This window comes from Macaca nemestrina, chromosome 9, assembly GCF_043159975.1.
Source record: "Macaca nemestrina isolate mMacNem1 chromosome 9, mMacNem.hap1, whole genome shotgun sequence".
Taxonomy (NCBI): domain Eukaryota; kingdom Metazoa; phylum Chordata; class Mammalia; order Primates; family Cercopithecidae; genus Macaca; species Macaca nemestrina.
In genome coordinates, this window is record NC_092133.1 from 72,904,071 (window position 1) to 72,916,166 (window position 12,096).

The 12,096-nt window shown below is 36.7% G+C and overlaps 1 protein-coding gene across 3 annotated transcripts in view; it reads left to right on the top strand.

Moving 5' to 3' along the window:
* LRMDA (leucine rich melanocyte differentiation associated) overlaps positions 1–12,096 on the top strand; it is a 1,136,435-nt gene that overhangs the window by 1,091,574 nt on the left and 32,765 nt on the right. The window lies entirely within an intron of this gene.

The window sequence follows — 12,096 nt, forward strand, 5'->3', positions numbered from 1 at the left end:
GTTTGCCCTCTACTTTGCATTTGGTAATCTCCCTAAGAGTATGGTAACTCTTTATTACATATAGATCAATGTAATAAATTTATGGTTAAACTCTTAGGGGAGTTACCATATGCAAAATGGAGGACAATTTAAATTTGGTGAGATCCCAAACATAACTGTAATTTGAGCCTCAGAATTAGTTAAGACCATGAAGGTTTGCCTTTGTAGATATTAGAGTTAGTTTTGAACCCTATGTTTTAAAACACAAAAGCTAATAGGCATCCTTTTTACTTTTCAATTTTTATTATATATTTTTAGTACATTTTAGATTTCTAATTGGATCAAATTATGGATCTCTGTTTTAGTTTCCCCCACTGCTCACTTTTGTTTACTTGCTTTTAAATTTGACGGTTGCTGGATACACTTTAAAAGGGTTGTGTCTTCTTTGTTCAGATGTATATATATACATTTTCTCTTCAGAGAGTACCACTTCATTATCATCAAGGTGAGGGACCTCCCCCATGGCAGTTGTTTTATTGGGTAGGGTACTGACTTAAGTAGAGTTTGAATTAGCCCTTTAATATGTTGATAAGCCACATCACTCAATGAACACAGTGTCTTTGTTGGTCAATTTTATATATATAATAGTTGTCTGTTAGTGTCCTCTGGCCTTTTAAGTGGGGCAGAGATAATGCATTCAAGTCTACTTCTCATAAAGGTCTGTGCTTTGGCAGTCATGGGTACTCTTTCCCTCTAACTTTGAGGATCGGGTTTTCTTTTGGTGGCAGAGGGATAGGCAGGGCAGGTATGTGTGAATGAACTGTTTATAGGAGTGTAGACCTCAGTATGCCACAGGGTGACTATTCTTGACACAATGGCACCCAAGGGGCCCATGTATTACATAGCTTATCAGTATCAGTCTTTTCTGTCATTACTGAATAGGATCCTTTCCTGGTTGAGACACAGAACAAATAGTATTAGGGTAAGAATTGTTTCCCTGAACCCATCATAAGCCACAGCTTATGCTAGAATAGAGATTTAATCTGAGGCACAAAGATAGGCCCACGCTAAGACATATGACCTAGGGTAACTTTAAGTAGCACCCCAATCCCATACTCTTGTCCCTAAATGCCAATATTGAAACCTCAACTTAGGTTGATTAAGTCTATAGAAGAGGCACAGTAGGATTCAGCAAATGCAGCTCAAAGTGCGTGCTAACCTGCAGGCTTCCAAAGTGTCTGCTTGCCAGCCAGAAGCAGAGCCTGTTAGCCCACCAAAAGCAAAGGACAAAAGCTCCCCAGGTGATAGTGGCCATCACGTAGATCATCCTCATCACAGGGCCAGTTGTCAGGTGGTTGCTTAGCAGAGAAATGGAATCAATCACCCCCTCCCAAAATTGGTTCATATGTCAAGACGGACAATGCCACAAAAGCACCAGGAGGGTATGAAAATATTCATTACATCATGAGGCATTCTGGAGAGAGCAGGACAGGCATCCAAGTCAGTTTGTTTGGCTTGAGTGAAGGAAGGGGCAAAAGGTTTTGGTTTTTTATTGTGCTTAGGGAGCAGTGTTGGGGAGAGAGTTCCCACATGTGTGCCAATTTTTGCATGATTTGAACTTCCCTCCTTGTGCCAAGGGAGGGAGCATGCTGGCTTTCTTACCAGTCTGTCCAGACATGGGACTGGGGGGAAAGTGGAGGAGTGCAGCCTGAAAGCTGTCAGTGGTCAAATATCGAAACTGGAATCACATACTTTATTACACCATTTAAAGTTATGCCATAGTAACATGCTGATGCACACATCGTCATGGGATCCATGAATAAATGGGCTTTCTAGAAAGCTAGAAATATGAAGATAGTGCTTTTGTTCAAGTACAGTTGGGTACTGACTACTACCTCTACCTGCACAAGAACCAGAAAGTTCTTGGTTACAAAACTGCTAATAAATGGATGTGCATACATTATTGTAATACATTCTTCTGGCATGATTATGCAAGCTTTGAGTATAAAGGGCAGTTGTATTGAAAAAATTGAGCTGTGCATTACCTTGCAAAGACATGTCCCAACCTACTAAACATGCCTTTCATGGACTCTGAGAGCTAAGAAATGCATGGTATGCTGTGATATGCTGTTTCTCCTTCTATTCTGTGTGGCCTCTTCACTTATGGGACTTAATCTAATCCTAAAATGTGGGAGTACATGGAAATGTTTGTTCTTGTAACTCCATAGTCAATTGAACTTAAGTGTAAAGCATTTCTGAATTAGCCAAATGTACTTCAGCGAAATGTCTAGAAAATAAATTTAAAGGCCAAACAGTGTATCTATCAAAAAAAGGTTTTGTAAACTTTCATTAGTTAAATGTGATTATTTGGGGCAAATTGAACCTTGAATTTAGTGGTGTAATTTCACTAACTTAAGTATTTAAGCCATTAAAAAATAATAAATGTATATTAGAAAGTATGGTAGATTAGACACTCTGAATACACATCCTTTTTTTTTTTTTTTTTTTTTTTTTTTTTTTTTTTGAGACAGGGTCTCACTCTATCACCCAGGCTGGAGTGCAGTGGCATGATCTTGGTTTACTGCAACCTCTGCCTCTCAGGCTCAAGCAATCCTCCCACCTCAGCCTCCTGAGTACTTGGGACTACAGGCATGTACCACCACACCCAGCTAATTTTTGTATTTTTTGTAGAGACGTAGTTTTTCCATGTTGCCCAGGCTGGTCTTGAACTCCTGGACTCAAGCAATCTGCCCGCCTTGGCCTCCCAAAGTGTTGGGATTTCAGCCATGAGGCACCTTGCCCAGCCCTCATCCTCTTAAATAGATCTTATTTCTGGATAAATAATTATTGTTAATGCAGTTCTGTGTCAGCTAGAAATAGGAACTATCACTAAACAGGAGAAAAAATAAGAAAAACACCAAGCTGAAATCAGAAAGAAGTATGCGTTTTCCCCAAATTCAGACATTGAATTATAGAGATAAAGCCTTGGACCCACCATACACTGGGGGATATGAATCAAAAACTCCTTTGTTAGATCTGGATTCTTGAAGCTTAATCAAGCGATTTCTTATCTGTAGCACAGATTCTTCCTAAAAGAAAGCTTCATAAGCTTAGGCTGTCAAGAATTCCACAGGTTTCCAGCTGCATCCATGTCCCTACAAAGGACACAAACTCCTCCTTTTTTATGGCTGCATAGTATTCCATGGTGTATATGTGCCACATTTTCTTAATCCAATCTGTCACTGATGGACATTTCGGTTGATTCCAAGTCTTTGCTATTGTGAATAGTACAGGTTGATAAAAGGCAAATATGAGCTCACGATCAGAAATTAGCAAACACTCAAGGAAATCTCACATAAGAGTTAGCAAAAGAAACAGATTTGGATGCCAAAATGGTATCAGATATTAAAATTATCACAATCAGAACATAAAGCAAATTTGTATGAAATGATTAAACAAATAAAGGTGGGTTAAAATAGAGAAAGCTGGCCGGGCGCGGTGGCTCAAGCCTGTAATCCCAGCACTTTGGGAGGCCGAGATGGGCGGATCACGAGGTCAGGAGATCGAGACCATCCTGGCTAACACGGTGAAACCCCGTCTCTACTAAAAAAAAACACACACAAAAAAAAACTAGCCGGGCGAGGTGGCGGGCGCCTGTAGTCCCAGCTACTCGGGAGGCTGAGGCAGGAGAATGGCGTAAACCCGGGAAGCGGAGCTTGCAGTGAGCTGAGATCTGGCCACTGCACTCCGGCCTGGGAGACAGAGTGAGACTCCATCTCAAAAAAAATAAAATAAAATAAAATAAAATAGAGAAAGCCATAAGAGTTTTAAAAAGTAACCAGTTTGAAAAATATCCAAGTAAAACTTTCAGTATAAAAATATTATTATATATACTTTAAAACCCACAGTTAAATAGATTATCATTGAAGAGAGAATATTAGCAAACTAGTAAGTTGCTCTAAAGATATTAATATATACAGAATGCAACACTGAAATAACCAGAAATGGAAAGCCTAAGAGGTTAGATGGTATAGAGGCTTGACTGAGGTTTTCCATTCAACAAATCAAAGTTCCAGGAAGAGAGAATAGGAAAAAGATAGCAGAGCCATACTTGAAGAGGTGGCAGCTGAGAATTCTTCAAAATGATGGAAAAATATATACGATACATATGACAGAGCATGCAGGTAAACTTAAAAGCCCCACCTAACCAAAAATATTAAAACCGCAGAGCACCAAAGACAAAGAGAAGATTTTATGAGTAGCCAGAAGACAAAAGTCACCTATAAAGAAATGACAATTAGAAGGCACAAGGCAGATTTCTTGGCATCAAAATGGAAGCAGGGAAGCAGTGGGATTTTATTTTCAGAGTACTGAGAGAAAAATAAATATCAGCTTGGAATTGTGTTAGAAGTAAAGCTATCTCTCAAGAAGGAGTGCAAAATAAGAAATATTGGTATGGACAAAATGGAAATAATTTACTACCTGTATATTCAACTAAAAGAACTTCTAAAGCAGGTACCTGAGAAAGGTATAAATTATCTTGGAAGAAAAGTGTGAAATGATTTAAAGGAATCATGAGAAAAAAAATGGCAAACATGTAAGTAAATCTAAACAAATACTTTATTTATGAAAACATAATTTGTGGATTTTCACAAAAGGACAGAAGGAAATCACTGTCAAATGTAACATCTAATTCAGGAGGAAGTGATCAGAGTTTAAGTGTTCAGGCAAAGGGTTTAAGATATTAATGTAAGATTTTTTAGATCAGCAATGTGTGATACATTGTCACAAATAACCACCAAAAAATAGTATATAAATCCCAAACTAGTGGAGAGAAATATATATGTGTGTGTGTGTATATATATAATTTATTATATAACATATATATAATATATATAACATATATATAAATTATATATATACACACACACACATATATGTATGTAATCAATAAAAGAGAAAAAGAAGCTTAGAAGTGGAAAAAATACAAATTCCGAAGTAATACGCTAGAAACATATCTAAAGGGATCAACCATCACAATCACTACATGAACTGAACTCACAAGTGAACTACAGACATTGTCTTATTAGATGAAAAAATAAATAAACCCAACTATATATCCTTTACAATATATGTATGAAAATATAAGGATACCCCTGTTTGAGGATATAGCAGGCAATGGCAACGAAAACAAAGTGAGAATATCTATCTATCTATCTATCTATCTATCTATCTATCTATCTATCTATCTACCTACCTACCTACCTACCTACCTACCTATCTATCCATCTATCCATTTATCTGTCATCTATCTATCTATCTATCTATCTATCAATCATCTATCTATCTATCATCTGTATCTGTATCTCTATCGAATAGAATATATCTCTCACATATAGAATTCAAGACAAAAAGTATTACGGTGGACGAAGAGGACCTCATATAATGATAGACCTTTTGATTCACCAAAAAGATTTTTTTTAAATCTAAGTTTGTATGAACCTGCTAAAATATTATATTTCATCATATCTGAGATACCAACATTTGTAAGACATGCTATTATTTTATCTACCACTGTGAACAGTAAAAAAACTCCTGCAACTAAACTATGAAATAATCGTTTCATATTATGTCAATTATAAGAGATCTTCATTTTGAGATGTTAAATGTGGAAAAAACTGTCTTAGAATTGATGAACTATGATAGCTTCACACCACTTAAAGCAAATATTTATGCAAGAGAAAAAAATATGAAAATCTCCATAACAGTAAAAGATTTCAAAATATTTCTTTCAATTGTGATAGCTCAAACAGAACAAAAAAAGATGTAAGAGATGAATAACAAGCTGATTTTTATGGGCATATGTAGAACTGTGCGCAGTTAGAGAAACACACATTCTTAAGCATATATGGAACATTTTTTAATTTGACCACATCTTAAGCTATAAAAGCAAATGTTAACAAATTTCAAAAACTAAGTATCACATGTTCTCTGACTACAATAAAATTTTAATTTAGAAATTTATACTAAAAAGTTAACTAGAAGAACCCCATCTGTTAGCCAGGTGTGGTGGCTCACATGTGTAATCCCAGCACGTTGGGAGGCTGAGAAGGGCGGATTTCTGGAGGAAAGGAGTTCAAGACCAGCCTGGGCAACGTGGCGAAACCCCATCTCTACCAAAAATACAAAAATTAGCCAGTCTCATAACCCAGTCTCAAAAAAAAATTTTTTTTTGAAATTGAAACACATCTGTTTAGATATTTAAAAAACAATTCTAACACATGGCTCATAAAAATAATGGAAATTTGAAATCCCTGGAGTTGAACATTTATGAAAATACTGTATATTGAAAAAGTGGCATACATTCATTTATAATGAAAATCTCTCAAGGAACAAGGAGTTGAATGGAACTTTTTAGCTAAATAAACAATATCTACCTAAAACAAACAAAACCTATAGCATACTTGGTTCTTAATGGTAGAAAGTTAGAAGCATTTCTTGTAAAGTCAAAAGTATATTCAAAGAAAAGTAAATTTTCCCTTCCATCCAGACTGTCCTGCAGAGACAAAAACATATTCATATATGTTTGGCAGGGAGAAGGACATAAAGAGAAATATTTTGTTTTGGTTTGGCTTGTTTTAAGATTTTTTTTTTAAGTGTTTGATATACGTTGACAGCTTTCCCACAAGCTGTACTAATTGAAACTTCTACCAACAGAGTGTGAGAGGATTCATTTCACTACATTATCACAAACATTATGTATTACCATTTTACAAAATAGCAAAATGCCTCTTTAAAACATTTATCTGATGCCTTGTGGGACTCAACTTGCTCCATGAGTTTACTGACTATTTTTATTTTTATGTTGTAAACAGCTCTTCTTATAGAGCTGTTAATAATTTTTGCTTTTATTTGTAAGAAATGTTTACTAAAGTAGGTAATAATCCTTCACCTGTCATAGATGATAAAAAGCATACTTTTTTTAAGTTTGTAATTTGGCTTTTACTTTTTTATGGTGTTTTACCATGGCAGAGGAAAACTTTTTACATGGTTAGACCTAACAATATTTTCTTGTATTATTTCTTCCTTTGCTTTTATTGCATATTCCTGGAGATTGGAGAGTCTCTAATTGTTTGTGGTGATTGTTGTCTAATAGTTTTCTTGTGTTGGACTATCTGGTTAGGATTGCAAATTCATTTAGTCCTTACATTTATTAAACAGTGCTTCATGTCCTCACTGAGAGAAAATGTCAACTTTATCATAGTGTAAATTATTTTGTAATAGAATCTTGTTCTTTTCTTTCTATTTTGTACCACTAATCTCTCTTTCAGTTTTTTTTTTACAAGTTCCATGTTGTTTAACTATTGCAGCATTATTTGTGAGATCATGAATTATTTTTTTTCTTTTTTGCTCCCTTTTGTTGTATACTTTTTAAAAAATTACAAACATTATCCACCCTCTTCTATTTCAAGATGACGTCAACTATTCTTTTTAAATGTGTTAAATAAGAGGAATGCAGAATCATTTTCTAAAGTTAAAAACAAAAACTCGGCCAATCTCTGATATATTTTTCTAATAGCATTTGACCCATAAAATTAGGGAGATCTAAAGTAAGAAATATACCTGTTGGTTTGGAAAGGTAGAAAGGAAATAATTACATTCTCACGTAACCAAAGTTTTAAAAAATTATCTAGTGTCATTTATCTGATGTTATTTCTCTAAAGTGCCTCACCACCTCTAGCCAGACAAATCTCTTCATTATTCCTGCTTCAGGCCATGCACATTTCAAATTCTCAGGCTTTGCTGAGAATATTCTTTGCCAGGGATATTTTTTCTCTTTCTTTCTGTTTATTAAAATTTGTTTCTTTAAGGCTTAACTCTAGCTCCTTCATCATGAAGCTTCTTTTAGTATATGTTCCACAGAGTTTAAACATTTTAGAACTTTTTCTAATTATAAAAGCAAGAAAACAAACTTGTAGAACATTTGATTAAAAATAGAGACATATTTTCTATAATATTAACTCCCTATATCCTTGCAGTATTTCATATGAATACATAGTTGTAACTCTAGTGAACTTACAATTTCATGTTCTATGTTAGCATAGTTTCATGCTTTCCTCTGTTGCTCCATTCTATTCATTATTACCGTTTTAATGACTATCCAATGGTCCATAGAGTCAATACATAATTATTTACATAATCTTTGCTTTACTACCTGTCCCTTATGATAAAAAGCTCTGCAGAGAAAATCTTTGTTGTGTAGCTTTCCTTTCTTTGGGGAATTAGTTCCTTAGCATAAATATCAAGAATTGGAATTTAGGGGAGAGAAGGGAAAAGCATTTTCAGGCTCTTGAAATATGTTTTTTCAGGTGACTTTCATCCACTAATTTTATGTATGAAAGTTCTAGTACTCCAATTGCCTTGACTACATCAGATATAAATATTTTTTCAGTATTATTTAAGAGGAAAAAAGCATGTTAAGCATTTTGCCCCTAATTCTCTGTTATTGTGTATTAGTTAGCTCTCACGTATTAATTTTGTTTCCTCAAAGAGATTGTAAGTTCCTTGCATGAGACTAGAGATAATGATTTATATTTATTCTTTATACGGCACAGTATCTCCCCAAAAGTGTGGCAGACACAGTTGTCTTCAGTATTTGCTTCTTAAGTGATTGAAACCTCCACAAAATTCCTTTTTGTTCCTCAAACTCAAGGTCAATTATGATAGAAAATTTGGCGAGTAGCATATTTGTGGAGTCTCAGCTCCAAAAAATAAACCCTTACCCAAACCTCACTTGTAGAGGTTAAACTTATGCTTGGAATCAAGGTTAACTGAAATTTTCAATAAACATGTATATACTGAGTTTTTCTTGAATTTCAGACTTGTTTAATCCTAGTTCTTATCCAGTTAATTCACAAAACATAAGCTATTTAACCACCACCATTTTCAGGGATTGCTCATAGGAAGACCAAAGAACATAGCCCTAGTCCTCTAAAACTGATGTCCTAGGATGCTAGAAAGTCCCTTGCCTCCACAGGAAAGCAAAAGGCAACTATAATAGAAGTACCCTATTGCCATGCGTTTTCAGCTACACTTGTTCCCCACTTTATCTTAGTTCTAGAATGGTGCCAGGGATATGATAGACAGTCAATAAATATTTGTTGAGTGGTTGAATGAATCTGTGTGCATAGGTTGAATGAATCAATCACTCTGCAAATATGCATTGAGCTCTTGCAAGATGCAAAGACCAGTGTACTAGTTACTAGAAAAATAGATAAAGTCGATGGATCTTATACATGGCAGGGGGCTGGAACTAATGACCTTGAGGTTTCATCCAGCTCATTTTTCTACAATTCATGTGCATTTCTTTTGAAACTTACACATCACATCCACAAGCCAAACAAAACTCCTCAAGCTGCATTTCTAGGATGATCCCCCGCCACCTCTCCCTGAGGGTCTGAAAAGTTATATGCTGCTGATTTCTGGTGTGGGCAACTCCTGGGCAGGGACAAGGATGGCTCCAGATGGATGGATGCCTTTGTGGAGGGCTCCCTTTTATCCTTAGTTGTAAGCCGCCTGAGCAGTTATATTATAAATGGGTAATTTACCACTTCATCCCCAAGGCCTCTTCTGTGGGCTCTTTCATGGACACTGTTACCAAAGGTTACCAATATGCCTGGTGCCTTTGATATTTGTGGGCACTGCAGACCAGAGAAAAAGAGTTGCTGCCTTGTACAGCTGCGCACTGGCTTTCACATGTCCTGCAAATGGGTACCTGCCAGCCATCTTCCCCAGATGTCATCCTGACCATTGATTTTTTTTTTTCTGCTCACTATTGCAGTTATTAACTACAGTGAGGCCTGGGCACTTAGCTCTCCACTTTAATTATTCATCCTTATGAAGAAAAATTTCCCCCGTGTGCTTTATTCTCCTCCAGCCCCAACCTAAGCATACGCAGACTCTTCCTTCCTTCCCTCCCCAAAGTGGCTTGTGTGTCAAAGGGCCTTTCACTGGGGTGCTTATTCCATTTATGCCTTTAATATGCATTTTGTGTTCTGCCAAGGGGGTCAGGAGGGCACGTGGAGAAGCCAGATGGCTTACCTCTTCCCTCAGGAAACACGCCGCTATTTAGCTGGGCACCTTCCCAACTCAAGGCGGGATGAGATTCCACTGTTGGAGGGAGAGTTGGTTCAAATGCCACTGTCCCTGAGATCCCAGCTCCAAGTTCCTCTAGGCTATGCACTTTTCTACTTCTCTGCCACTCGCTGGAGTTTTCTGCCAGAAACAGCATTTTAGGAGATATTAAAAGGGGGGTGGGAAGGGAGGGATGGGAAAAAGCAACTCTTGTTATTTATGGTCCTCATTCAGGCACAACTTTCTGTTATTTTAATCCGACTGAAATAAGAAACCGTAATCCATGGATGAAAAGATGGTGGACAAACTCAGTTAAATCGTGAGCACCCTGAGGATGTGTGTTTTTCCCTATTTCTGGTTTTTAATGTTCCTTCCCTGCTGCCATTTCCCAACTTTAACTTTTGAAAAGCCAAGCAGTTTAGCTGGCCAGGCCCAGGAAACTTATTTGTATGCAGCACAAATTTCAGAATCTGTTCTCAGCCTGTGCCGAGTGAAAAATGGCCTGCATTTTCTTGATAGCCCATGTGGTTGTAAAGAATAAATGGCTAATGAATTACAGATGAACATTGACGCAAATTAATCTTCCCGCTGTCCCTGGGTTATATGGCAGCCATTTAAAAGTTTAATCAATACACTAAAGTTGAAAACATGCAGGCACTGCAGTTGTTTGGATGTAATAAACATCAGAGGGAACCGGGAGGTTTGCACCCAGTCCATGTATCATAATGACAGGTATTTATGTTTAATGGACTAAATATTTTTTATTGGAAGGGAGCAAATGTCAGCTTAACTTTGTGAGCCCCGCATTCAACTTTCCTTTGAGGTTGGTGAAAGACGGCTGACGTGTCATTGGAAATGAAATGTTAAGGGGGAAAAAAAGCACAACGGAGACAAAGCGAGGATGGGAGCCGTTTGGAGACGTGGTGCAGCGCTTACATTCTGCAGCAATTCATTAACGAAAACGTAAACTCTGATATTTCTAATGTTGCTGTAAAATGGTTTACTAGGAACAACTTTAATGGTTATTAGTGAAAACAAGTACCCAGATCTGCCAGATATCCTTTCCAGTGCAGGCTTTTGTTTGAAAACTCTTTACCAGGTCATATTTGCTGGAGATTTATAATTAGTCTTTTTCCTTAATGTGAGAAGTGGAGGAGAAACAGCGTGATGGCTCTCGGCTCTTGTATTCCATAGATCTTTCCTTTTGAACGGTGTCCAATGACTTCGAATAATCATGTGTTCTCTTTTGGAATACTTTTATCTTAATTACTTTTCAAGTCAATATTTTGTACCTCGGCCGTGAGTCTGGAAGGACCAGGATAGCTAAAAGAGAAAGGAAATTGCCAGTGGCAGTGCCATCTCGCTGGACAGAAACAGGATGAGACTACAAGAGAGCAATGGCTTCATCTGAACAGAAAAATACAGATATAATTCAGCTTTTCATTTTTTTTTCTCCCACGATAAAATAGACAAAATATGTCAGTGGAGCATTGGGTCTTGGAAAATAACACACACTTTATAAAAATAATTGAAAACATTTTAGACAAAAGAGATTGTGTTTTTAATGTGTCTTCTGCAACCAATTGTCTCAGATGCTCTTCAGCGTCTGAGGGCACAGTCAATGGCAGGGCTTGGAAGAAAATTATTCAGTAGATAACAAGGTGGGGTTGAAGGATGAGAAAAAGGGGCAGGGGTTGTGATACTTACTTATCCAGTGTTCAGATCCTTGCAAAAGATATGAATTGCACCTTTTTATATGTTAAATAATTTTTTTTAAATCACAAGAATTTGTGTTTCTAATGGGCCTGAGTTTCAGAAGTAATCAGTATTATGTGATATTAAATTAGTAAACCAAACTGATGGGTTCATTGGTCCTTCATCATCTCTTAAGCAAAATGGGGAGAAACTTTTTGTTATGAAAACCAAAGCATGGCTCACTGTTAACCATGATGACATCCCACCCATTACTGCCCCTGAAGTCCT